At 50.8% G+C, this 23,760-nt stretch overlaps 23 non-coding genes across 23 annotated transcripts; all 23 read left to right on the top strand.

Annotated features, from left to right (window-relative positions):
* Positions 1–1,244: 1,244 nt before the first annotated feature.
* On the top strand, positions 1,245–1,316 carry trnaq-cug (transfer RNA glutamine (anticodon CUG)). The gene has a single exon. It is a non-coding gene; the product is annotated as a tRNA-Gln (tRNA).
* A 318-nt stretch (positions 1,317–1,634) lies between these two features.
* Positions 1,635–1,706, top strand: trnaq-uug (transfer RNA glutamine (anticodon UUG)). Its single transcript has one exon. It is a non-coding gene; the product is annotated as a tRNA-Gln (tRNA).
* A 1,555-nt stretch (positions 1,707–3,261) lies between these two features.
* trnaq-cug (transfer RNA glutamine (anticodon CUG)) lies at positions 3,262–3,333 on the top strand. Its single transcript has one exon. It is a non-coding gene; the product is annotated as a tRNA-Gln (tRNA).
* A 318-nt stretch (positions 3,334–3,651) lies between these two features.
* Positions 3,652–3,723, top strand: trnaq-uug (transfer RNA glutamine (anticodon UUG)). The gene has a single exon. It is a non-coding gene; the product is annotated as a tRNA-Gln (tRNA).
* Positions 3,724–5,278: 1,555 nt separating this feature from the next.
* On the top strand, positions 5,279–5,350 carry trnaq-cug (transfer RNA glutamine (anticodon CUG)). The gene has a single exon. It is a non-coding gene; the product is annotated as a tRNA-Gln (tRNA).
* Positions 5,351–5,668: 318 nt separating this feature from the next.
* trnaq-uug (transfer RNA glutamine (anticodon UUG)) lies at positions 5,669–5,740 on the top strand. Its single transcript has one exon. It is a non-coding gene; the product is annotated as a tRNA-Gln (tRNA).
* Positions 5,741–7,295: 1,555 nt separating this feature from the next.
* trnaq-cug (transfer RNA glutamine (anticodon CUG)) lies at positions 7,296–7,367 on the top strand. The gene has a single exon. It is a non-coding gene; the product is annotated as a tRNA-Gln (tRNA).
* Positions 7,368–7,685: 318 nt separating this feature from the next.
* On the top strand, positions 7,686–7,757 carry trnaq-uug (transfer RNA glutamine (anticodon UUG)). Its single transcript has one exon. It is a non-coding gene; the product is annotated as a tRNA-Gln (tRNA).
* A 1,555-nt stretch (positions 7,758–9,312) lies between these two features.
* trnaq-cug (transfer RNA glutamine (anticodon CUG)) lies at positions 9,313–9,384 on the top strand. The gene has a single exon. It is a non-coding gene; the product is annotated as a tRNA-Gln (tRNA).
* A 318-nt stretch (positions 9,385–9,702) lies between these two features.
* Positions 9,703–9,774, top strand: trnaq-uug (transfer RNA glutamine (anticodon UUG)). The gene has a single exon. It is a non-coding gene; the product is annotated as a tRNA-Gln (tRNA).
* A 1,555-nt stretch (positions 9,775–11,329) lies between these two features.
* trnaq-cug (transfer RNA glutamine (anticodon CUG)) lies at positions 11,330–11,401 on the top strand. Its single transcript has one exon. It is a non-coding gene; the product is annotated as a tRNA-Gln (tRNA).
* A 318-nt stretch (positions 11,402–11,719) lies between these two features.
* Positions 11,720–11,791, top strand: trnaq-uug (transfer RNA glutamine (anticodon UUG)). Its single transcript has one exon. It is a non-coding gene; the product is annotated as a tRNA-Gln (tRNA).
* Positions 11,792–13,346: 1,555 nt separating this feature from the next.
* Positions 13,347–13,418, top strand: trnaq-cug (transfer RNA glutamine (anticodon CUG)). Its single transcript has one exon. It is a non-coding gene; the product is annotated as a tRNA-Gln (tRNA).
* A 318-nt stretch (positions 13,419–13,736) lies between these two features.
* Positions 13,737–13,808, top strand: trnaq-uug (transfer RNA glutamine (anticodon UUG)). Its single transcript has one exon. It is a non-coding gene; the product is annotated as a tRNA-Gln (tRNA).
* A 1,555-nt stretch (positions 13,809–15,363) lies between these two features.
* Positions 15,364–15,435, top strand: trnaq-cug (transfer RNA glutamine (anticodon CUG)). Its single transcript has one exon. It is a non-coding gene; the product is annotated as a tRNA-Gln (tRNA).
* A 318-nt stretch (positions 15,436–15,753) lies between these two features.
* On the top strand, positions 15,754–15,825 carry trnaq-uug (transfer RNA glutamine (anticodon UUG)). Its single transcript has one exon. It is a non-coding gene; the product is annotated as a tRNA-Gln (tRNA).
* A 1,555-nt stretch (positions 15,826–17,380) lies between these two features.
* Positions 17,381–17,452, top strand: trnaq-cug (transfer RNA glutamine (anticodon CUG)). The gene has a single exon. It is a non-coding gene; the product is annotated as a tRNA-Gln (tRNA).
* A 318-nt stretch (positions 17,453–17,770) lies between these two features.
* trnaq-uug (transfer RNA glutamine (anticodon UUG)) lies at positions 17,771–17,842 on the top strand. The gene has a single exon. It is a non-coding gene; the product is annotated as a tRNA-Gln (tRNA).
* Positions 17,843–19,397: 1,555 nt separating this feature from the next.
* trnaq-cug (transfer RNA glutamine (anticodon CUG)) lies at positions 19,398–19,469 on the top strand. The gene has a single exon. It is a non-coding gene; the product is annotated as a tRNA-Gln (tRNA).
* A 318-nt stretch (positions 19,470–19,787) lies between these two features.
* trnaq-uug (transfer RNA glutamine (anticodon UUG)) lies at positions 19,788–19,859 on the top strand. Its single transcript has one exon. It is a non-coding gene; the product is annotated as a tRNA-Gln (tRNA).
* Positions 19,860–21,414: 1,555 nt separating this feature from the next.
* Positions 21,415–21,486, top strand: trnaq-cug (transfer RNA glutamine (anticodon CUG)). Its single transcript has one exon. It is a non-coding gene; the product is annotated as a tRNA-Gln (tRNA).
* A 318-nt stretch (positions 21,487–21,804) lies between these two features.
* trnaq-uug (transfer RNA glutamine (anticodon UUG)) lies at positions 21,805–21,876 on the top strand. The gene has a single exon. It is a non-coding gene; the product is annotated as a tRNA-Gln (tRNA).
* A 1,555-nt stretch (positions 21,877–23,431) lies between these two features.
* On the top strand, positions 23,432–23,503 carry trnaq-cug (transfer RNA glutamine (anticodon CUG)). The gene has a single exon. It is a non-coding gene; the product is annotated as a tRNA-Gln (tRNA).
* The last annotated feature ends 257 nt before the right edge of the window (positions 23,504–23,760 follow it).

Here is a 23,760-nt window from a genome sequence, read left to right as displayed (position 1 = left end):
CCTCGAGCAAATGTGCATGTCATCGTTTCTTGCTTCACTGCCTTGCAACGTTTATAAACTGATCATCTGGCAAGTGTGCCAAACTAGAGTGTGCTGAGAAATGGCAAACACAAGCAGTGACATTAGAAGCTGCAGCCTGGACTGTCCGAGTTGCACAGCATCCACACCTTGAGAACAACTAGTGGGGAAGCTGAAGGTGTGCCTGAGAAAAGATTAAGCCGGAATGCAGACTGGAAATTACAATGTCCAGTGCTTGCAATTTGCTCGTGAAAATGCATTGCTATTTGGAGGGCTCAGCAAGGTATGGCCATTTGCAGTGCAGCTCCCCGTCACAAACCCCGTTGCCGAGGCATTGACTTTATCCCCATTCCCGACCGCTATCTGACGCTGAGACACACGATTGGAAAGCTCGGTGTCCCACTTGAGCCTTAGCCGGTCCGCCACCCGCACGTCTGGTCCATCAGCAAGGACACCTACTTGCACCTCTGCAACGTCACGCGACTAAGTCCCTGCCTCAGCTGATCCGCTGCTGACGTCTTCATCCGTGCCTCTGTTACCTGTGGACTTGACTATTCCAAAACGCCGGCGGACATCCTTCCGGTTTGCACCCTCCGTAAATGCGAGCTCATGGAAATCTCTGCTGCCCAGGTCCTAATTGGCACCTAGTGCAGCTCACCCAGCAACCCTGTGTTGGCGCAACGACATTGTCAACCGCTCTGACGACCGCTGATTTTTCGAATTCCCATGCCTGTTTAAAATTCCTTTGCCGCCTCGCACCTGCGTATCGCCGTAAGCTCATTCAGCTGTTCAAAGCTAGCAGAATCTCTGCGCTCCTCCCATCTTGAACTCTTTGGCTGCCCCGATTATAGCGTCGGTGGCCGTGCCTTCAGCTGCCTGTTCGCTAAGCTCTGCAATTGCCTCCTTAAAAGCGACGGCCTTTCTCGCTATTTGTCCTTGTTTGAGGCGCTCTTTCAAAGCAAAGGATTGGATCAAGCTTTTGATCAGCTGTGCAAATATATCCTTCTGAAGAGGCTCGCCACAAATGATGTCGGATAGTGCTGCAAAGTGTCTTGCAGATATTTTCTTACTCCAAGGCTGCTGTGCAGATGTAAGCGGTTGCTGATATTGCGTCTGGCCTCTTCCTGCGCAGGAAACATTCCACAGTTCTGTTCGATGTCGTCTGTGCTTTTGTAAAAGAGAAAGCTATGTCTGATTGACAACTTGCAAAGGCAAAGTTGCCTCTGGGTTCCATGGTGTAATGGTGAGCACTCTGGGCTCTGAATCCAGCGATCCGAGTTCAAATCTCGGTGGCACCTTATTTTCTCACTCCGCGCGATTCCATTTGCAAAAAGGGCAGCTTTTGCAATTTCACAACAAGGTCCAATTCAGGAGGAAAAGTTTCCGCCCAGATCACTTTCCATTGCCATCCGTCTGACTGCTACTCTTCTGCCAGCTGCCTGCACCGTGATCCACTCTTGCACTCGGTGCAGCTGGTGAAATCTTCCATTGAAAGGATGCACTGCTTTCCGTCAGACGACATATTGCATTCAAGTGCAGTCAGGGATGCTTGCAGGGACTGAGAATGCCAGGGGAGTTGGAGAAAAGACTGTAGCCCTGGCACAGGACAGCCACTTGGTTCCATGGTGTAATGGTGAGCACTCTGGACTTTGAATCCAGCGATCCGAGTTCAAATCTCGGTGGAACCGGCATTCTTGTTGTCCCAGCTGCTGTTAAATTTGGGACACACAAGCGTTCGGCACATGGAGCTGAAATGCTGCTGCTGCGCCTTTCTTGTCTTCATCAAGAGGATTGAGCTTCAATGTCCAATTGCAACATCAGCCTGATCCACGTCTGCAGCAGAGCGACGTTGCAGCTTGTTCCGTGTCCTCAGTGCCTGCACTGCACAGGACAATGGCGTGAGCACAGCATTTCTTTGCAATCTGCATTCAGCAGGGGCGCTTCAACAAATTCAAGAGGGTTTCATCAAATGCAGGCGTCACAACGATTGTCTTCTTGCCCTCGAGCAAATGTGCATGTCATCGTTTCTTGCTTCACTGCCTTGCAACGTTTATAAACTGATCATCTGGCAAGTGTGCCAAACTAGAGTGTGCTGAGAAATGGCAAACACAAGCAGTGACATTAGAAGCTGCAGCCTGGACTGTCCGAGTTGCACAGCATCCACACCTTGAGAACAACTAGTGGGGAAGCTGAAGGTGTGCCTGAGAAAAGATTAAGCCGGAATGCAGACTGGAAATTACAATGTCCAGTGCTTGCAATTTGCTCGTGAAAATGCATTGCTATTTGGAGGGCTCAGCAAGGTATGGCCATTTGCAGTGCAGCTCCCCGTCACAAACCCCGTTGCCGAGGCATTGACTTTATCCCCATTCCCGACCGCTATCTGACGCTGAGACACACGATTGGAAAGCTCGGTGTCCCACTTGAGCCTTAGCCGGTCCGCCACCCGCACGTCTGGTCCATCAGCAAGGACACCTACTTGCACCTCTGCAACGTCACGCGACTAAGTCCCTGCCTCAGCTGATCCGCTGCTGACGTCTTCATCCGTGCCTCTGTTACCTGTGGACTTGACTATTCCAAAACGCCGGCGGACATCCTTCCGGTTTGCACCCTCCGTAAATGCGAGCTCATGGAAATCTCTGCTGCCCAGGTCCTAATTGGCACCTAGTGCAGCTCACCCAGCAACCCTGTGTTGGCGCAACGACATTGTCAACCGCTCTGACGACCGCTGATTTTTCGAATTCCCATGCCTGTTTAAAATTCCTTTGCCGCCTCGCCCCTGCGTATCGCCGTAAGCTCATTCAGCTGTTCAAAGCTAGCAGAATCTCTGCGCTCCTCCCATCTTGAACTCTTTGGCTGCCCCGATTATAGCGTCGGTGGCCGTGCCTTCAGCTGCCTGTTCGCTAAGCTCTGCAATTGCCTCCTTAAAAGCGACGGCCTTTCTCGCTCTTTGTCCTTGTTTGAGGCGCTCTTTCAAAGCAAAGGATTGGATCAAGCTTTTGATCAGCTGTGCAAATATATCCTTCTGAAGAGGCTCGCCGCAAATGATGTCGGATAGTGCTGCAAAGTGTCTTGCAGATATTTTCTTACTCCAAGGCTGCTGTGCAGATGTAAGTGGTTGCTGATATTGCGTCTGGCCTCTTCCTGCGCAGGAAACATTCCACAGTTCTGTTCGATGTCGTCTGTGCTTTTGTAAAAGAGAAAGCTATGTCTGATTGACAACTTGCAAAGGCAAAGTTGCCTCTGGGTTCCATGGTGTAATGGTGAGCACTCTGGGCTCTGAATCCAGCGATCCGAGTTCAAATCTCGGTGGAACCTTATTTTCTCACTCCGCGCGATTCCATTTGCAAAAAGGGCAGCTTCTGCAATTTCACAACAAGGTCCAATTCAGGAGGAAAATTTTCCGCCCAGATCACTTTCCATTGCCATCCGTCTGACTGCTACTCTTATGCCAGCTGCCTGCCACGTGATCCACTCTTGCACTCGGTGCAGCTGGTGAAATCTTCCATTTGAAGGATGCACTGCTTTCCGTCAGACGACATATTGCATTCAAGTGCAGTCAGGGATGCTTGCAGGGACTGAGAATGCCAGGGGAGTTGGAGAAAAGACTGTAGCCCTGGCACAGGACAGCCACTTGGTTCCATGGTGTAATGGTGAGCACTCTGGACTTTGAATCCAGCGATCCGAGTTCAAATCTCGGTGGAACCGGCATTCTTGTTGTCCCAGCTGCTGTTAAATTTGGGACACACAAGCGTTCGGCACATGGAGCTGAAATGCTGCTGCTGCGCCTTTCTTGTCTTCATCAAGAGGATTGAGCTTCAATGTCCAATTGCAACATCAGCCTGATCCACGTCTGCAGCAGAGCGACGTTGCAGCTTGTTCCGTGTCCTCAGTGCCTGCACTGCACAGGACAATGGCGTGAGCACAGCATTTCTTTGCAATCAGCATTCAGCAGGGGCGCTTCAACAAATTCAAGAGGGTTTCATCAAATGCAGGCGTCACAACGATTGTCTTCTTGCCCTCGAGCAAATGTGCATGTCATCGTTTCTTGCTTCACTGCCTTGCAACGTTTATAAACTGATCATCTGGCAAGTGTGCCAAACTAGAGTGTGCTGAGAAATGGCAAACACAAGCAGTGACATTAGAAGCTGCAGCCTGGACTGTCCGAGTTGCACAGCATCCACACCTTGAGAACAACTAGTGGGGAAGCTGAAGGTGTGCCTGAGAAAAGATTAAGCCGGAATGCAGACTGGAAATTACAATGTCCAGTGCTTGCAATTTGCTCGTGAAAATGCATTGCTATTTGGAGGGCTCAGCAAGGTATGGCCATTTGCAGTGCAGCTCCCCGTCACAAACCCCGTTGCCGAGGCATTGACTTTATCCCCATTCCCGACCGCTATCTGACGCTGAGACACACGATTGGAAAGCTCGGTGTCCCACTTGAGCCTTAGCCGGTCCGCCACCCGCACGTCTGGTCCATCAGCAAGGACACCTACTTGCACCTCTGCAACGTCACGCGACTAAGTCCCTGCCTCAGCTGATCCGCTGCTGACGTCTTCATCCGTGCCTCTGTTACCTGTGGACTTGACTATTCCAAAACGCCGGCGGACATCCTTCCGGTTTGCACCCTCCGTAAATGCGAGCTCATGGAAATCTCTGCTGCCCAGGTCCTAATTGGCACCTAGTGCAGCTCACCCAGCAACCCTGTGTTGGCGCAACGACATTGTCAACCGCTCTGACGACCGCTGATTTTTCGAATTCCCATGCCTGTTTAAAATTCCTTTGCCGCCTCGCACCTGCGTATCGCCGTAAGCTCATTCAGCTGTTCAAAGCTAGCAGAATCTCTGCGCTCCTCCCATCTTGAACTCTTTGGCTGCCCCGATTATAGCGTCGGTGGCCGTGCCTTCAGCTGCCTGTTCGCTAAGCTCTGCAATTGCCTCCTTAAAAGCGACGGCCTTTCTCGCTATTTGTCCTTGTTTGAGGCGCTCTTTCAAAGCAAAGGATTGGATCAAGCTTTTGATCAGCTGTGCAAATATATCCTTCTGAAGAGGCTCGCCACAAATGATGTCGGATAGTGCTGCAAAGTGTCTTGCAGATATTTTCTTACTCCAAGGCTGCTGTGCAGATGTAAGCGGTTGCTGATATTGCGTCTGGCCTCTTCCTGCGCAGGAAACATTCCACAGTTCTGTTCGATGTCGTCTGTGCTTTTGTAAAAGAGAAAGCTATGTCTGATTGACAACTTGCAAAGGCAAAGTTGCCTCTGGGTTCCATGGTGTAATGGTGAGCACTCTGGGCTCTGAATCCAGCGATCCGAGTTCAAATCTCGGTGGCACCTTATTTTCTCACTCCGCGCGATTCCATTTGCAAAAAGGGCAGCTTCTGCAATTTCACAACAAGGTCCAATTCAGGAGGAAAATTTTCCGCCCAGATCACTTTCCATTGCCATCCGTCTGACTGCTACTCTTATGCCAGCTGCCTGCCACGTGATCCACTCTTGCACTCGGTGCAGCTGGTGAAATCTTCCATTTGAAGGATGCACTGCTTTCCGTCAGACGACATATTGCATTCAAGTGCAGTCAGGGATGCTTGCAGGGACTGAGAATGCCAGGGGAGTTGGAGAAAAGACTGTAGCCCTGGCACAGGACAGCCACTTGGTTCCATGGTGTAATGGTGAGCACTCTGGACTTTGAATCCAGCGATCCGAGTTCAAATCTCGGTGGAACCGGCATTCTTGTTGTCCCAGCTGCTGTTAAATTTGGGACACACAAGCGTTCGGCACATGGAGCTGAAATGCTGCTGCTGCGCCTTTCTTGTCTTCATCAAGAGGATTGAGCTTCAATGTCCAATTGCAACATCAGCCTGATCCACGTCTGCAGCAGAGCGACGTTGCAGCTTGTTCCGTGTCCTCAGTGCCTGCACTGCACAGGACAATGGCGTGAGCACAGCATTTCTTTGCAATCTGCATTCAGCAGGGGCGCTTCAACAAATTCAAGAGGGTTTCATCAAATGCAGGCGTCACAACGATTGTCTTCTTGCCCTCGAGCAAATGTGCATGTCATCGTTTCTTGCTTCACTGCCTTGCAACGTTTATAAACTGATCATCTGGCAAGTGTGCCAAACTAGAGTGTGCTGAGAAATGGCAAACACAAGCAGTGACATTAGAAGCTGCAGCCTGGACTGTCCGAGTTGCACAGCATCCACACCTTGAGAACAACTAGTGGGGAAGCTGAAGGTGTGCCTGAGAAAAGATTAAGCCGGAATGCAGACTGGAAATTACAATGTCCAGTGCTTGCAATTTGCTCGTGAAAATGCATTGCTATTTGGAGGGCTCAGCAAGGTATGGCCATTTGCAGTGCAGCTCCCCGTCACAAACCCCGTTGCCGAGGCATTGACTTTATCCCCATTCCCGACCGCTATCTGACGCTGAGACACACGATTGGAAAGCTCGGTGTCCCACTTGAGCCTTAGCCGGTCCGCCACCCGCACGTCTGGTCCATCAGCAAGGACACCTACTTGCACCTCTGCAACGTCACGCGACTAAGTCCCTGCCTCAGCTGATCCGCTGCTGACGTCTTCATCCGTGCCTCTGTTACCTGTGGACTTGACTATTCCAAAACGCCGGCGGACATCCTTCCGGTTTGCACCCTCCGTAAATGCGAGCTCATGGAAATCTCTGCTGCCCAGGTCCTAATTGGCACCTAGTGCAGCTCACCCAGCAACCCTGTGTTGGCGCAACGACATTGTCAACCGCTCTGACGACCGCTGATTTTTCGAATTCCCATGCCTGTTTAAAATTCCTTTGCCGCCTCGCACCTGCGTATCGCCGTAAGCTCATTCAGCTGTTCAAAGCTAGCAGAATCTCTGCGCTCCTCCCATCTTGAACTCTTTGGCTGCCCCGATTATAGCGTCGGTGGCCGTGCCTTCAGCTGCCTGTTCGCTAAGCTCTGCAATTGCCTCCTTAAAAGCGACGGCCTTTCTCGCTATTTGTCCTTGTTTGAGGCGCTCTTTCAAAGCAAAGGATTGGATCAAGCTTTTGATCAGCTGTGCAAATATATCCTTCTGAAGAGGCTCGCCACAAATGATGTCGGATAGTGCTGCAAAGTGTCTTGCAGATATTTTCTTACTCCAAGGCTGCTGTGCAGATGTAAGCGGTTGCTGATATTGCGTCTGGCCTCTTCCTGCGCAGGAAACATTCCACAGTTCTGTTCGATGTCGTCTGTGCTTTTGTAAAAGAGAAAGCTATGTCTGATTGACAACTTGCAAAGGCAAAGTTGCCTCTGGGTTCCATGGTGTAATGGTGAGCACTCTGGGCTCTGAATCCAGCGATCCGAGTTCAAATCTCGGTGGCACCTTATTTTCTCACTCCGCGCGATTCCATTTGCAAAAAGGGCAGCTTTTGCAATTTCACAACAAGGTCCAATTCAGGAGGAAAAGTTTCCGCCCAGATCACTTTCCATTGCCATCCGTCTGACTGCTACTCTTCTGCCAGCTGCCTGCACCGTGATCCACTCTTGCACTCGGTGCAGCTGGTGAAATCTTCCATTGAAAGGATGCACTGCTTTCCGTCAGACGACATATTGCATTCAAGTGCAGTCAGGGATGCTTGCAGGGACTGAGAATGCCAGGGGAGTTGGAGAAAAGACTGTAGCCCTGGCACAGGACAGCCACTTGGTTCCATGGTGTAATGGTGAGCACTCTGGACTTTGAATCCAGCGATCCGAGTTCAAATCTCGGTGGAACCGGCATTCTTGTTGTCCCAGCTGCTGTTAAATTTGGGACACACAAGCGTTCGGCACATGGAGCTGAAATGCTGCTGCTGCGCCTTTCTTGTCTTCATCAAGAGGATTGAGCTTCAATGTCCAATTGCAACATCAGCCTGATCCACGTCTGCAGCAGAGCGACGTTGCAGCTTGTTCCGTGTCCTCAGTGCCTGCACTGCACAGGACAATGGCGTGAGCACAGCATTTCTTTGCAATCTGCATTCAGCAGGGGCGCTTCAACAAATTCAAGAGGGTTTCATCAAATGCAGGCGTCACAACGATTGTCTTCTTGCCCTCGAGCAAATGTGCATGTCATCGTTTCTTGCTTCACTGCCTTGCAACGTTTATAAACTGATCATCTGGCAAGTGTGCCAAACTAGAGTGTGCTGAGAAATGGCAAACACAAGCAGTGACATTAGAAGCTGCAGCCTGGACTGTCCGAGTTGCACAGCATCCACACCTTGAGAACAACTAGTGGGGAAGCTGAAGGTGTGCCTGAGAAAAGATTAAGCCGGAATGCAGACTGGAAATTACAATGTCCAGTGCTTGCAATTTGCTCGTGAAAATGCATTGCTATTTGGAGGGCTCAGCAAGGTATGGCCATTTGCAGTGCAGCTCCCCGTCACAAACCCCGTTGCCGAGGCATTGACTTTATCCCCATTCCCGACCGCTATCTGACGCTGAGACACACGATTGGAAAGCTCGGTGTCCCACTTGAGCCTTAGCCGGTCCGCCACCCGCACGTCTGGTCCATCAGCAAGGACACCTACTTGCACCTCTGCAACGTCACGCGACTAAGTCCCTGCCTCAGCTGATCCGCTGCTGACGTCTTCATCCGTGCCTCTGTTACCTGTGGACTTGACTATTCCAAAACGCCGGCGGACATCCTTCCGGTTTGCACCCTCCGTAAATGCGAGCTCATGGAAATCTCTGCTGCCCAGGTCCTAATTGGCACCTAGTGCAGCTCACCCAGCAACCCTGTGTTGGCGCAACGACATTGTCAACCGCTCTGACGACCGCTGATTTTTCGAATTCCCATGCCTGTTTAAAATTCCTTTGCCGCCTCGCCCCTGCGTATCGCCGTAAGCTCATTCAGCTGTTCAAAGCTAGCAGAATCTCTGCGCTCCTCCCATCTTGAACTCTTTGGCTGCCCCGATTATAGCGTCGGTGGCCGTGCCTTCAGCTGCCTGTTCGCTAAGCTCTGCAATTGCCTCCTTAAAAGCGACGGCCTTTCTCGCTCTTTGTCCTTGTTTGAGGCGCTCTTTCAAAGCAAAGGATTGGATCAAGCTTTTGATCAGCTGTGCAAATATATCCTTCTGAAGAGGCTCGCCGCAAATGATGTCGGATAGTGCTGCAAAGTGTCTTGCAGATATTTTCTTACTCCAAGGCTGCTGTGCAGATGTAAGTGGTTGCTGATATTGCGTCTGGCCTCTTCCTGCGCAGGAAACATTCCACAGTTCTGTTCGATGTCGTCTGTGCTTTTGTAAAAGAGAAAGCTATGTCTGATTGACAACTTGCAAAGGCAAAGTTGCCTCTGGGTTCCATGGTGTAATGGTGAGCACTCTGGGCTCTGAATCCAGCGATCCGAGTTCAAATCTCGGTGGAACCTTATTTTCTCACTCCGCGCGATTCCATTTGCAAAAAGGGCAGCTTCTGCAATTTCACAACAAGGTCCAATTCAGGAGGAAAATTTTCCGCCCAGATCACTTTCCATTGCCATCCGTCTGACTGCTACTCTTATGCCAGCTGCCTGCCACGTGATCCACTCTTGCACTCGGTGCAGCTGGTGAAATCTTCCATTTGAAGGATGCACTGCTTTCCGTCAGACGACATATTGCATTCAAGTGCAGTCAGGGATGCTTGCAGGGACTGAGAATGCCAGGGGAGTTGGAGAAAAGACTGTAGCCCTGGCACAGGACAGCCACTTGGTTCCATGGTGTAATGGTGAGCACTCTGGACTTTGAATCCAGCGATCCGAGTTCAAATCTCGGTGGAACCGGCATTCTTGTTGTCCCAGCTGCTGTTAAATTTGGGACACACAAGCGTTCGGCACATGGAGCTGAAATGCTGCTGCTGCGCCTTTCTTGTCTTCATCAAGAGGATTGAGCTTCAATGTCCAATTGCAACATCAGCCTGATCCACGTCTGCAGCAGAGCGACGTTGCAGCTTGTTCCGTGTCCTCAGTGCCTGCACTGCACAGGACAATGGCGTGAGCACAGCATTTCTTTGCAATCAGCATTCAGCAGGGGCGCTTCAACAAATTCAAGAGGGTTTCATCAAATGCAGGCGTCACAACGATTGTCTTCTTGCCCTCGAGCAAATGTGCATGTCATCGTTTCTTGCTTCACTGCCTTGCAACGTTTATAAACTGATCATCTGGCAAGTGTGCCAAACTAGAGTGTGCTGAGAAATGGCAAACACAAGCAGTGACATTAGAAGCTGCAGCCTGGACTGTCCGAGTTGCACAGCATCCACACCTTGAGAACAACTAGTGGGGAAGCTGAAGGTGTGCCTGAGAAAAGATTAAGCCGGAATGCAGACTGGAAATTACAATGTCCAGTGCTTGCAATTTGCTCGTGAAAATGCATTGCTATTTGGAGGGCTCAGCAAGGTATGGCCATTTGCAGTGCAGCTCCCCGTCACAAACCCCGTTGCCGAGGCATTGACTTTATCCCCATTCCCGACCGCTATCTGACGCTGAGACACACGATTGGAAAGCTCGGTGTCCCACTTGAGCCTTAGCCGGTCCGCCACCCGCACGTCTGGTCCATCAGCAAGGACACCTACTTGCACCTCTGCAACGTCACGCGACTAAGTCCCTGCCTCAGCTGATCCGCTGCTGACGTCTTCATCCGTGCCTCTGTTACCTGTGGACTTGACTATTCCAAAACGCCGGCGGACATCCTTCCGGTTTGCACCCTCCGTAAATGCGAGCTCATGGAAATCTCTGCTGCCCAGGTCCTAATTGGCACCTAGTGCAGCTCACCCAGCAACCCTGTGTTGGCGCAACGACATTGTCAACCGCTCTGACGACCGCTGATTTTTCGAATTCCCATGCCTGTTTAAAATTCCTTTGCCGCCTCGCACCTGCGTATCGCCGTAAGCTCATTCAGCTGTTCAAAGCTAGCAGAATCTCTGCGCTCCTCCCATCTTGAACTCTTTGGCTGCCCCGATTATAGCGTCGGTGGCCGTGCCTTCAGCTGCCTGTTCGCTAAGCTCTGCAATTGCCTCCTTAAAAGCGACGGCCTTTCTCGCTATTTGTCCTTGTTTGAGGCGCTCTTTCAAAGCAAAGGATTGGATCAAGCTTTTGATCAGCTGTGCAAATATATCCTTCTGAAGAGGCTCGCCACAAATGATGTCGGATAGTGCTGCAAAGTGTCTTGCAGATATTTTCTTACTCCAAGGCTGCTGTGCAGATGTAAGCGGTTGCTGATATTGCGTCTGGCCTCTTCCTGCGCAGGAAACATTCCACAGTTCTGTTCGATGTCGTCTGTGCTTTTGTAAAAGAGAAAGCTATGTCTGATTGACAACTTGCAAAGGCAAAGTTGCCTCTGGGTTCCATGGTGTAATGGTGAGCACTCTGGGCTCTGAATCCAGCGATCCGAGTTCAAATCTCGGTGGCACCTTATTTTCTCACTCCGCGCGATTCCATTTGCAAAAAGGGCAGCTTTTGCAATTTCACAACAAGGTCCAATTCAGGAGGAAAAGTTTCCGCCCAGATCACTTTCCATTGCCATCCGTCTGACTGCTACTCTTCTGCCAGCTGCCTGCACCGTGATCCACTCTTGCACTCGGTGCAGCTGGTGAAATCTTCCATTGAAAGGATGCACTGCTTTCCGTCAGACGACATATTGCATTCAAGTGCAGTCAGGGATGCTTGCAGGGACTGAGAATGCCAGGGGAGTTGGAGAAAAGACTGTAGCCCTGGCACAGGACAGCCACTTGGTTCCATGGTGTAATGGTGAGCACTCTGGACTTTGAATCCAGCGATCCGAGTTCAAATCTCGGTGGAACCGGCATTCTTGTTGTCCCAGCTGCTGTTAAATTTGGGACACACAAGCGTTCGGCACATGGAGCTGAAATGCTGCTGCTGCGCCTTTCTTGTCTTCATCAAGAGGATTGAGCTTCAATGTCCAATTGCAACATCAGCCTGATCCACGTCTGCAGCAGAGCGACGTTGCAGCTTGTTCCGTGTCCTCAGTGCCTGCACTGCACAGGACAATGGCGTGAGCACAGCATTTCTTTGCAATCTGCATTCAGCAGGGGCGCTTCAACAAATTCAAGAGGGTTTCATCAAATGCAGGCGTCACAACGATTGTCTTCTTGCCCTCGAGCAAATGTGCATGTCATCGTTTCTTGCTTCACTGCCTTGCAACGTTTATAAACTGATCATCTGGCAAGTGTGCCAAACTAGAGTGTGCTGAGAAATGGCAAACACAAGCAGTGACATTAGAAGCTGCAGCCTGGACTGTCCGAGTTGCACAGCATCCACACCTTGAGAACAACTAGTGGGGAAGCTGAAGGTGTGCCTGAGAAAAGATTAAGCCGGAATGCAGACTGGAAATTACAATGTCCAGTGCTTGCAATTTGCTCGTGAAAATGCATTGCTATTTGGAGGGCTCAGCAAGGTATGGCCATTTGCAGTGCAGCTCCCCGTCACAAACCCCGTTGCCGAGGCATTGACTTTATCCCCATTCCCGACCGCTATCTGACGCTGAGACACACGATTGGAAAGCTCGGTGTCCCACTTGAGCCTTAGCCGGTCCGCCACCCGCACGTCTGGTCCATCAGCAAGGACACCTACTTGCACCTCTGCAACGTCACGCGACTAAGTCCCTGCCTCAGCTGATCCGCTGCTGACGTCTTCATCCGTGCCTCTGTTACCTGTGGACTTGACTATTCCAAAACGCCGGCGGACATCCTTCCGGTTTGCACCCTCCGTAAATGCGAGCTCATGGAAATCTCTGCTGCCCAGGTCCTAATTGGCACCTAGTGCAGCTCACCCAGCAACCCTGTGTTGGCGCAACGACATTGTCAACCGCTCTGACGACCGCTGATTTTTCGAATTCCCATGCCTGTTTAAAATTCCTTTGCCGCCTCGCCCCTGCGTATCGCCGTAAGCTCATTCAGCTGTTCAAAGCTAGCAGAATCTCTGCGCTCCTCCCATCTTGAACTCTTTGGCTGCCCCGATTATAGCGTCGGTGGCCGTGCCTTCAGCTGCCTGTTCGCTAAGCTCTGCAATTGCCTCCTTAAAAGCGACGGCCTTTCTCGCTCTTTGTCCTTGTTTGAGGCGCTCTTTCAAAGCAAAGGATTGGATCAAGCTTTTGATCAGCTGTGCAAATATATCCTTCTGAAGAGGCTCGCCGCAAATGATGTCGGATAGTGCTGCAAAGTGTCTTGCAGATATTTTCTTACTCCAAGGCTGCTGTGCAGATGTAAGTGGTTGCTGATATTGCGTCTGGCCTCTTCCTGCGCAGGAAACATTCCACAGTTCTGTTCGATGTCGTCTGTGCTTTTGTAAAAGAGAAAGCTATGTCTGATTGACAACTTGCAAAGGCAAAGTTGCCTCTGGGTTCCATGGTGTAATGGTGAGCACTCTGGGCTCTGAATCCAGCGATCCGAGTTCAAATCTCGGTGGAACCTTATTTTCTCACTCCGCGCGATTCCATTTGCAAAAAGGGCAGCTTCTGCAATTTCACAACAAGGTCCAATTCAGGAGGAAAATTTTCCGCCCAGATCACTTTCCATTGCCATCCGTCTGACTGCTACTCTTATGCCAGCTGCCTGCCACGTGATCCACTCTTGCACTCGGTGCAGCTGGTGAAATCTTCCATTTGAAGGATGCACTGCTTTCCGTCAGACGACATATTGCATTCAAGTGCAGTCAGGGATGCTTGCAGGGACTGAGAATGCCAGGGGAGTTGGAGAAAAGACTGTAGCCCTGGCACAGGACAGCCACTTGGTTCCATGGTGTAATGGTGAGCACTCTGGACTTTGAATCCAGCGATCCGAGTTCAAATCTCGGTGGAACCGGCATTCTTGTTGTCCCAGCTGCTGTTAAATTTGGGACACACAAGCGTTCGGCACATGGAGCTGAAATGCTGCTGCTGCGCCTTTCTTGTCTTCATCAAGAGGATTGAGCTTCAATGTCCAATTGCAACATCAGCCTGATCCACGTCTGCAGCAGAGCGACGTTGCAGCTTGTTCCGTGTCCTCAGTGCCTGCACTGCACAGGACAATGGCGTGAGCACAGCATTTCTTTGCAATCTGCATTCAGCAGGGGCGCTTCAACAAATTCAAGAGGGTTTCATCAAATGCAGGCGTCACAACGATTGTCTTCTTGCCCTCGAGCAAATGTGCATGTCATCGTTTCTTGCTTCACTGCCTTGCAACGTTTATAAACTGATCATCTGGCAAGTGTGCCAAACTAGAGTGTGCTGAGAAATGGCAAACACAAGCAGTGACATTAGAAGCTGCAGCCTGGACTGTCCGAGTTGCACAGCATCCACACCTTGAGAACAACTAGTGGGGAAGCTGAAGGTGTGCCTGAGAAAAGATTAAGCCGGAATGCAGACTGGAAATTACAATGTCCAGTGCTTGCAATTTGCTCGTGAAAATGCATTGCTATTTGGAGGGCTCAGCAAGGTATGGCCATTTGCAGTGCAGCTCCCCGTCACAAACCCCGTTGCCGAGGCATTGACTTTATCCCCATTCCCGACCGCTATCTGACGCTGAGACACACGATTGGAAAGCTCGGTGTCCCACTTGAGCCTTAGCCGGTCCGCCACCCGCACGTCTGGTCCATCAGCAAGGACACCTACTTGCACCTCTGCAACGTCACGCGACTAAGTCCCTGCCTCAGCTGATCCGCTGCTGACGTCTTCATCCGTGCCTCTGTTACCTGTGGACTTGACTATTCCAAAACGCCGGCGGACATCCTTCCGGTTTGCACCCTCCGTAAATGCGAGCTCATGGAAATCTCTGCTGCCCAGGTCCTAATTGGCACCTAGTGCAGCTCACCCAGCAACCCTGTGTTGGCGCAACGACATTGTCAACCGCTCTGACGACCGCTGATTTTTCGAATTCCCATGCCTGTTTAAAATTCCTTTGCCGCCTCGCACCTGCGTATCGCCGTAAGCTCATTCAGCTGTTCAAAGCTAGCAGAATCTCTGCGCTCCTCCCATCTTGAACTCTTTGGCTGCCCCGATTATAGCGTCGGTGGCCGTGCCTTCAGCTGCCTGTTCGCTAAGCTCTGCAATTGCCTCCTTAAAAGCGACGGCCTTTCTCGCTATTTGTCCTTGTTTGAGGCGCTCTTTCAAAGCAAAGGATTGGATCAAGCTTTTGATCAGCTGTGCAAATATATCCTTCTGAAGAGGCTCGCCACAAATGATGTCGGATAGTGCTGCAAAGTGTCTTGCAGATATTTTCTTACTCCAAGGCTGCTGTGCAGATGTAAGCGGTTGCTGATATTGCGTCTGGCCTCTTCCTGCGCAGGAAACATTCCACAGTTCTGTTCGATGTCGTCTGTGCTTTTGTAAAAGAGAAAGCTATGTCTGATTGACAACTTGCAAAGGCAAAGTTGCCTCTGGGTTCCATGGTGTAATGGTGAGCACTCTGGGCTCTGAATCCAGCGATCCGAGTTCAAATCTCGGTGGAACCTTATTTTCTCACTCCGCGCGATTCCATTTGCAAAAAGGGCAGCTTTTGCAATTTCACAACAAGGTCCAATTCAGGAGGAAAAGTTTCCGCCCAGATCACTTTCCATTGCCATCCGTCTGACTGCTACTCTTCTGCCAGCTGCCTGCACCGTGATCCACTCTTGCACTCGGTGCAGCTGGTGAAATCTTCCATTGAAAGGATGCACTGCTTTCCGTCAGACGACATATTGCATTCAAGTGCAGTCAGGGATGCTTGCAGGGACTGAGAATGCCAGGGGAGTTGGAGAAAAGACTGTAGCCCTGGCACAGGACAGCCACTTGGTTCCATGGTGTAATGGTGAGCACTCTGGACTTTGAATCCAGCGATCCGAGTTCAAATCTCGGTGGAACCGGCATTCTTGTTGTCCCAGCTGCTGTTAAATTTGGGACACACAAGCGTTCGGCACATGGAGCTGAAATGCTGCTGCTGCGCCTTTCTTGTCTTCATCAAGAGGATTGAGCTTCAATGTCCAATTGCAACATCAGCCTGATCCACGTCTGCAGCAGAGCGACGTTGCAGCTTGTTCCGTGTCCTCAGTGCCTGCACTGCACAGGACAATGGCGTGAGCACAGCATTTCTTTGCAATCTGCATTCAGCAGGGGCGCTTCAACAAATTCAAGAGGGTTTCATCAAATGCAGGCGTCAAAACGATTGTCTTCTTGCCCTCGAGCAAATGTGCATGTCATCGTTTCTTGCTTCACTGCCTTGCAACGTTTATAAACTGATCATCTGGCAAGTGTGCCAAACTAGAGTGTGCTGAGAAATGGCAAACACAAGCAGTGACATTAGAAGCTGCAGCCTGGACTGTCCGAGTTGCACAGCATCCACACCTTGAGAACAACTAGTGGGGAAGCTGAAGGTGTGCCTGAGAAAAGATTAAGCCGGAATGCAGACTGGAAATTACAATGTCCAGTGCTTGCAATTTGCTCGTGAAAATGCATTGCTATTTGGAGGGCTCAGCAAGGTATGGCCATTTGCAGTGCAGCTCCCCGTCACAAACCCCGTTGCCGAGGCATTGACTTTATCCCCATTCCCGACCGCTATCTGACGCTGAGACACACGATTGGAAAGCTCGGTGTCCCACTTGAGCCTTAGCCGGTCCGCCACCCGCACGTCTGGTCCATCAGCAAGGACACCTACTTGCACCTCTGCAACGTCACGCGACTAAGTCCCTGCCTCAGCTGATCCGCTGCTGACGTCTTCATCCGTGCCTCTGTTACCTGTGGACTTGACTATTCCAAAACGCCGGCGGACATCCTTCCGGTTTGCACCCTCCGTAAATGCGAGCTCATGGAAATCTCTGCTGCCCAGGTCCTAATTGGCACCTAGTGCAGCTCACCCAGCAACCCTGTGTTGGCGCAACGACATTGTCAACCGCTCTGACGACCGCTGATTTTTCGAATTCCCATGCCTGTTTAAAATTCCTTTGCCGCCTCGCCCCTGCGTATCGCCGTAAGCTCATTCAGCTGTTCAAAGCTAGCAGAATCTCTGCGCTCCTCCCATCTTGAACTCTTTGGCTGCCCCGATTATAGCGTCGGTGGCCGTGCCTTCAGCTGCCTGTTCGCTAAGCTCTGCAATTGCCTCCTTAAAAGCGACGGCCTTTCTCGCTCTTTGTCCTTGTTTGAGGCGCTCTTTCAAAGCAAAGGATTGGATCAAGCTTTTGATCAGCTGTGCAAATATATCCTTCTGAAGAGGCTCGCCGCAAATGATGTCGGATAGTGCTGCAAAGTGTCTTGCAGATATTTTCTTACTCCAAGGCTGCTGTGCAGATGTAAGTGGTTGCTGATATTGCGTCTGGCCTCTTCCTGCGCAGGAAACATTCCACAGTTCTGTTCGATGTCGTCTGTGCTTTTGTAAAAGAGAAAGCTATGTCTGATTGACAACTTGCAAAGGCAAAGTTGCCTCTGGGTTCCATGGTGTAATGGTGAGCACTCTGGGCTCTGAATCCAGCGATCCGAGTTCAAATCTCGGTGGCACCTTATTTTCTCACTCCGCGCGATTCCATTTGCAAAAAGGGCAGCTTTTGCAATTTCACAACAAAGTCCAATTCAGGAGGAAAAGTTTCCGCCCAGATCACTTTCCATTGCCATCCGTCTGACTGCTACTCTTCTGCCAGCTGCCTGCACCGTGATCCACTCTTGCACTCGGTGCAGCTGGTGAAATCTTCCATTGAAAGGATGCACTGCTTTCCGTCAGACGACATATTGCATTCAAGTGCAGTCAGGGATGCTTGCAGGGACTGAGAATGCCAGGGGAGTTGGAGAAAAGACTGTAGCCCTGGCACAGGGCAGCCACTTGGTTCCATGGTGTAATGGTGAGCACTCTGGACTTTGAATCCAGCGATCCGAGTTCAAATCTCGGTGGAACCGGCATTCTTGTTGTCCCAGCTGCTGTTAAATTTGGGACACACAAGCGTTCGGCACATGGAGCTGAAATGCTGCTGCTGCGCCTTTCTTGTCTTCATCAAGAGGATTGAGCTTCAATGTCCAATTGCAACATCAGCCTGATCCACGTCTGCAGCAGAGCGACGTTGCAGCTTGTTCCGTGTCCTCAGTGCCTGCACTGCACAGGACAATGGCGTGAGCACAGCATTTCTTTGCAATCTGCATTCAGCAGGGGCGCTTCAACAAATTCAAGAGGGTTTCATCAAATGCAGGCGTCACAACGATTGTCTTCTTGCCCTCGAGCAAATGTGCATGTCATCGTTTCTTGCTTCACTGCCTTGCAACGTTTATAAACTGATCATCTGGCAAGTGTGCCAAACTAGAGTGTGCTGAGAAATGGCAAACACAAGCAGTGACATTAGAAGCTGCAGCCTGGACTGTCCGAGTTGCACAGCATCCACACCTTGAGAACAACTAGTGGGGAAGCTGAAGGTGTGCCTGAGAAAAGATTAAGCCGGAATGCAGACTGGAAATTACAATGTCCAGTGCTTGCAATTTGCTCGTGAAAATGCATTGCTATTTGGAGGGCTCAGCAAGGTATGGCCATTTGCAGTGCAGCTCCCCGTCACAAACCCCGTTGCCGAGGCATTGACTTTATCCCCATTCCCGACCGCTATCTGACGCTGAGACACACGATTGGAAAGCTCGGTGTCCCACTTGAGCCTTAGCCGGTCCGCCACCCGCACGTCTGGTCCATCAGCAAGGACACCTACTTGCACCTCTGCAACGTCACGCGACTAAGTCCCTGCCTCAGCTGATCCGCTGCTGACGTCTTCATCCGTGCCTCTGTTACCTGTGGACTTGACTATTCCAAAACGCCGGCGGACATCCTTCCGGTTTGCACCCTCCGTAAATGCGAGCTCATGGAAATCTCTGCTGCCCAGGTCCTAATTGGCACCTAGTGCAGCTCACCCAGCAACCCTGTGTTGGCGCAACGACATTGTCAACCGCTCTGACGACCGCTGATTTTTTGAATTCCCATGCCTGTTTAAAATTCCTTTGCCGCCTCGCACCTGCGTATCGCCGTAAGCTCATTCAGCTGTTCAAAGCTAGCAGAATCTCTGCGCTCCTCCCATCTTGAACTCTTTGGCTGCCCCGATTATAGCGTCGGTGGCCGTGCCTTCAGCTGCCTGTTCGCTAAGCTCTGCAATTGCCTCCTTAAAAGCGACGGCCTTTCTCGCTATTTGTCCTTGTTTGAGGCGCTCTTTCAAAGCAAAGGATTGGATCAAGCTTTTGATCAGCTGTGCAAATATATCCTTCTGAAGAGGCTCGCCACAAATGATGTCGGATAGTGCTGCAAAGTGTCTTGCAGATATTTTCTTACTCCAAGGCTGCTGTGCAGATGTAAGCGGTTGCTGATATTGCGTCTGGCCTCTTCCTGCGCAGGAAACATTCCACAGTTCTGTTCGATGTCGTCTGTGCTTTTGTAAAAGAGAAAGCTATGTCTGATTGACAACTTGCAAAGACAAAGTTGCCTCTGGGTTCCATGGTGTAATGGTGAGCACTCTGGGCTCTGAATCCAGCGATCCGAGTTCAAATCTCGGTGGCACCTTATTTTCTCACTCCGCGCGATTCCATTTGCAAAAAGGGCAGCTTTTGCAATTTCACAACAAGGTCCAATTCAGGAGGAAAAGTTTCCGCCCAGATCACTTTCCATTGCCATCCGTCTGACTGCTACTCTTCTGCCAGCTGCCTGCACCGTGATCCACTCTTGCACTCGGTGCAGCTGGTGAAATCTTCCATTGAAAGGATGCACTGCTTTCCGTCAGACGACATATTGCATTCAAGTGCAGTCAGGGATGCTTGCAGGGACTGAGAATGCCAGGGGAGTTGGAGAAAAGACTGTAGCCCTGGCACAGGACAGCCACTTGGTTCCATGGTGTAATGGTGAGCACTCTGGACTTTGAATTCAGCGATCCGAGTTCAAATCTCGGTGGAACCGGCATTCTTGTTGTCCCAGCTGCTGTTAAATTTGGGACACACAAGCGTTCGGCACATGGAGCTGAAATGCTGCTGCTGCGCCTTTCTTGTCTTCATCAAGAGGATTGAGCTTCAATGTCCAATTGCAACATCAGCCTGATCCACGTCTGCAGCAGAGCGACGTTGCAGCTTGTTCCGTGTCCTCAGTGCCTGCACTGCACAGGACAATGGCGTGAGCACAGCATTTCTTTGCAATCTGCATTCAGCAGGGGCGCTTCAACAAATTCAAGAGGGTTTCATCAAATGCAGGTGTCACAACGATTGTCTTCTTGCCCTCGAGCAAATGTGCATGTCATCGTTTCTTGCTTCACTGCCTTGCAACGTTTATAAACTGATCATCTGGCAAGTGTGCCAAACTAGAGTGTGCTGAGAAATGGCAAACACAAGCAGTGACATTAGAAGCTGCAGCCTGGACTGTCCGAGTTGCACAGCATCCACACCTTGAGAACAACTAGTGGGGAAGCTGAAGGTGTGCCTGAGAAAAGATTAAGCCGGAATGCAGACTGGAAATTACAATGTCCAGTGCTTGCAATTTGCTCGTGAAAATGCATTGCTATTTGGAGGGCTCAGCAAGGTATGGCCATTTGCAGTGCAGCTCCCCGTCACAAACCCCGTTGCCGAGGCATTGACTTTATCCCCATTCCCGACCGCTATCTGACGCTGAGACACACGATTGGAAAGCTCGGTGTCCCACTTGAGCCTTAGCCGGTCCGCCACCCGCACGTCTGGTCCATCAGCAAGGACACCTACTTGCACCTCTGCAACGTCACGCGACTAAGTCCCTGCCTCAGCTGATCCGCTGCTGACGTCTTCATCCGTGCCTCTGTTACCTGTGGACTTGACTATTCCAAAACGCCGGCGGACATCCTTCCGGTTTGCACCCTCCGTAAATGCGAGCTCATGGAAATCTCTGCTGCCCAGGTCCTAATTGGCACCTAGTGCAGCTCACCCAGCAACCCTGTGTTGGCGCAACGACATTGTCAACCGCTCTGACGACCGCTGATTTTTCGAATTCCCATGCCTGTTTAAAATTCCTTTGCCGCCTCGCCCCTGCGTATCGCCGTAAGCTCATTCAGCTGTTCAAAGCTAGCAGAATCTCTGCGCTCCTCCCATCTTGAACTCTTTGGCTGCCCCGATTATAGCGTCGGTGGCCGTGCCTTCAGCTGCCTGTTCGCTAAGCTCTGCAATTGCCTCCTTAAAAGCGACGGCCTTTCTCGCTCTTTGTCCTTGTTTGAGGCGCTCTTTCAAAGCAAAGGATTGGATCAAGCTTTTGATCAGCTGTGCAAATATATCCTTCTGAAGAGGCTCGCCGCAAATGATGTCGGATAGTGCTGCAAAGTGTCTTGCAGATATTTTCTTACTCCAAGGCTGCTGTGCAGATGTAAGTGGTTGCTGATATTGCGTCTGGCCTCTTCCTGCGCAGGAAACATTCCACAGTTCTGTTCGATGTCGTCTGTGCTTTTGTAAAAGAGAAAGCTATGTCTGATTGACAACTTGCAAAGGCAAAGTTGCCTCTGGGTTCCATGGTGTAATGGTGAGCACTCTGGGCTCTGAATCCAGCGATCCGAGTTCAAATCTCGGTGGAACCTTATTTTCTCACTCCGCGCGATTCCATTTGCAAAAAGGGCAGCTTCTGCAATTTCACAACAAGGTCCAATTCAGGAGGAAAATTTTCCGCCCAGATCACTTTCCATTGCCATCCGTCTGACTGCTACTCTTATGCCAGCTGCCTGCCACGTGATCCACTCTTGCACTCGGTGCAGCTGGTGAAATCTTCCATTTGAAGGATGCACTGCTTTCCGTCAGACGACATATTACATTCAAGTGCAGTCAGGGATGCTTGCAGGGACTGAGAATGCCAGGGGAGTTGGAGAAAAGACTGTAGCCCTGGCACAGGACAGCCACTTGGTTCCATGGTGTAATGGTGAGCACTCTGGACTTTGAATCCAGCGATCCGAGTTCAAATCTCGGTGGAACCGGCATTCTTGTTGTCCCAGCTGCTGTTAAATTTGGGACACACAAGCGTTCGGCACATGGAGCTGAAATGCTGCTGCTGCGCCTTTCTTGTCTTCATCAAGAGGATTGAGCTTCAATGTCCAATTGCAACATCAGCCTGATCCACGTCTGCAGCAGAGCGACGTTGCAGCTTGTTCCGTGTCCTCAGTGCCTGCACTGCACAGGACAATGGCGTGAGCACAGCATTTCTTTGCAATCTGCATTCAGCAGGGGCGCTTCAACAAATTCAAGAGGGTTTCATCAAATGCAGGCGTCACAACGATTGTCTTCTTGCCCTCGAGCAAATGTGCATGTCATCGTTTCTTGCTTCACTGCCTTGCAACGTTTATAAACTGATCATCTGGCAAGTGTGCCAAACTAGAGTGTGCTGAGAAATGGCAAACACAAGCAGTGACATTAGAAGCTGCAGCCTGGACTGTCCGAGTTGCACAGCATCCACACCTTGAGAACAACTAGTGGGGAAGCTGAAGGTGTGCCTGAGAAAAGATTAAGCCGGAATGCAGACTGGAAATTACAATGTCCAGTGCTTGCAATTTGCTCGTGAAAATGCATTGCTATTTGGAGGGCTCAGCAAGGTATGGCCATTTGCAGTGCAGCTCCCCGTCACAAACCCCGTTGCCGAGGCATTGACTTTATCCCCATTCCCGACCGCTATCTGACGCTGAGACACACGATTGGAAAGCTCGGTGTCCCACTTGAGCCTTAGCCGGTCCGCCACCCGCACGTCTGGTCCATCAGCAAGGACACCTACTTGCACCTCTGCAACGTCACGCGACTAAGTCCCTGCTTCAGCTGATCCGCTGCTGACGTCTTCATCCGTGCCTCTGTTACCTGTGGACTTGACTATTCCAAAACGCCGGCGGACATCCTTCCGGTTTGCACCCTCCGTAAATGCGAGCTCATGGAAATCTCTGCTGCCCAGGTCCTAATTGGCACCTAGTGCAGCTCACCCAGCAACCCTGTGTTGGCGCAACGACATTGTCAACCGCTCTGACGACCGCTGATTTTTCGAATTCCCATGCCTGTTTAAAATTCCTTTGCCGCCTCGCCCCTGCGTATCGCCGTAAGCTCATTCAGCTGTTCAAAGCTAGCAGAATCTCTGCGCTCCTCCCATCTTGAACTCTTTGGCTGCCCCGATTATAGCGTCGGTGGCCGTGCCTTCAGCTGCCTGTTCGCTAAGCTCTGCAATTGCCTCCTTAAAAGCGACGGCCTTTCTCGCTCTTTGTCCTTGTTTGAGGCGCTCTTTCAAAGCAAAGGATTGGATCAAGCTTTTGATCAGCTGTGCAAATATATCCTTCTGAAGAGGCTCGCCGCAAATGATGTCGGATAGTGCTGCAAAGTGTCTTGCAGATATTTTCTTACTCCAAGGCTGCTGTGCAGATGTAAGTGGTTGCTGATATTGCGTCTGGCCTCTTCCTGCGCAGGAAACATTCCACAGTTCTGTTCGATGTCGTCTGTGCTTTTGTAAAAGAGAAAGCTATGTCTGATTGACAACTTGCAAAGACAAAGTTGCCTCTGGGTTCCATGGTGTAATGGTGAGCACTCTGGGCTCTGAATCCAGCGATCCGAGTTCAAATCTCGGTGGAACCTTATTTTCTCACTCCGCGCGATTCCATTTGCAAAAAGGGCAGCTTCTGCAATTTCACAACAAGGTCCAATTTAGGAGGAAAAGTTTCCGCCCAGATCACTTTCCATTGCCATCCGTCTGACTGCTACTCTTCTGCCAGCTGCCTGCACCGTGATCCACTCTTGCACTCGGTGCAGCTGGTGAAATCTTCCATTGAAAGGATGCACTGCTTTCCGTCAGACGACATATTGCATTCAAGTGCAGTCAGGGATGCTTGCAG

This window comes from Heterodontus francisci, chromosome 48 (genome assembly GCF_036365525.1).
Source record: "Heterodontus francisci isolate sHetFra1 chromosome 48, sHetFra1.hap1, whole genome shotgun sequence".
Classification (NCBI taxonomy): Eukaryota; Metazoa; Chordata; class Chondrichthyes; order Heterodontiformes; family Heterodontidae; genus Heterodontus; species Heterodontus francisci.
The sequence above is the reverse complement of the archived record's forward strand: the minus strand, read 5'-3'. Positions and strand labels throughout refer to the sequence as shown.